This window comes from Micropterus salmoides, unplaced genomic scaffold (assembly GCF_014851395.1).
Source record: "Micropterus salmoides isolate LMB-PRFRI ecotype aquatic unplaced genomic scaffold, ASM1485139v1 Ms_hic_scaffold_2, whole genome shotgun sequence".
Classification (NCBI taxonomy): Eukaryota; Metazoa; Chordata; class Actinopteri; order Centrarchiformes; family Centrarchidae; genus Micropterus; species Micropterus salmoides.
Window position 1 is genome coordinate 8263134 of NW_024041150.1, and position 2095 is coordinate 8265228.

A 2095-nucleotide genomic window follows, 5' to 3' on the forward strand; every position below is an offset into this window, starting at 1 on the left:
ACTTAACCCCTCGTTGCTCCAGAGGCGTGCGACCTCTGAGATGTACAGCAATTGTAAGTCGCTTTGGATAAAGCATCAGCTAGATGAATAAATTTAATGTAATGTAGATTACAAATTGTTAGATAAATATTGTTATTACATTGTTAGATTACTTATTGTTAAATTGTATTTGTTACATTACATATTGTTAGATTACATATTGATGTTGCTAGATTATATATTGTTAGATTACATATTGCTAGATTACATATTGTAGATTACATATTGATAGATTATTGTTAGATACATATTCTTATATTACATATTGTTAGATTACATATTGTCGTGTTAGATTACATATTGTTAGATTACATATTGATAGATTATATTGTTAGATTACATATTGTCGTTGTTAGATTACATATTGTTAGATTACATATTGTTAGATTACATATTGATAGATTATTGTTAGATTACATATTCTTATATTACATATTGTAGATTACATATTGTCATTGTTAGATTACATATGTTGTTGCTAGATTATATATTGTTAGATTACATATTGTTAGATTACATATTGTTGTTGCTAGATATATATTGTTAGATTACTATTGTTAGATTACATATTCTTATATTACATATTGTTAGATTACATATTGATGTTGCTAGATTATATATTGTTAGATTACATATTGATGTTGCTAGATTACATATTGTTAGATTACATATTGATAGATTATATTGTTAGATTACATATTCTTATATTACATATTGTTAGATTACATATTGTTGTTGTTAGATTACATATTGTTAGATTACATATTGTTGTTGCTAGATTATATATGTTAGATTACATATTGTTGTTGTTAGATTACATATTGTTAGATTACATATTGTTGTGCTAGATTATATATGTTAGATTACATATTGATGTTGCTAGATTATATATTGTTAGATTACATATGTTAGATTACTATTGTTGTTGCTAGATTATATATTGTTAGATTACATATTGATAGATTATATTGTTAGATTACATATTGTCGTTGTTAGATTACATATTGTTAGATTACATATTGTTAGATTACATATTGATAGATTACATATTGATAGATTATATTGTTAGATTACATATTCTTATATTACATATGTTAGATTACATATTGTCATTGTTAGATTACATATTGTTGTTGCTAGATTATATATTGTTAGATTACATATTGTTAGATTACATATCTTATATTACATATTGTTAGATTACATATTGATGTTGCTAGATTATATATTGTTAGATTACATATTGATGTTGCTAGATTACATATTGTTAGATTACATATTGATAGATTATATTGTTAGATTACATATTCTTATATTACATATTGTTAGATTACATATTGTCGTTGTAGATTACATATTGTTAGATTACATATTGTTGTTGTTAGATTACATATTGTTAGATTACATATTGTTGTTGCTAGATTATATATTGTTAGATTACATATTGATGTTGCTAGATTATATATTGTTAGATTACATATTGTTAGATTACATATTCTTATTACATATTGTTAGATTACATATTGTTGTTGTTAGATTACATATTGTTAGATTACATATTGTTGTTGCTAGATTATATATTGTTAGATTACATATTGTTAGATTACATATTGATGTTGCTAGATTATATATTGTTAGATTACATATTGATGTTGTTAGATTACATATTGTTAGATTACATATTGATGTTGCTAGGTTATATATTGTTAGATTACATATTGTCGTTGTTAGATTACATATTGTTAGATTACATATTGTTGTTGTTAGATTACATATTGTTAGATTACATATTGTTGTTGCTAGATTATATATTGTTAGATTACATATTGTTAGATTACATATTGTTGTTGCTAGATTATATATTGTTAGATTACATATTGATGTTGCTAGATTATATTGTTAGATTACATATTGATGTTGCTAGATTATATTGTTAGATTACATATTGTTAGATTACATATTCTTATATTACATATTGTTAGATTACATATTGTTGTTGTTAGATTACATATTGTTAGATTACATATTGTTGTTGCTAGATTATATATTGTTAGAT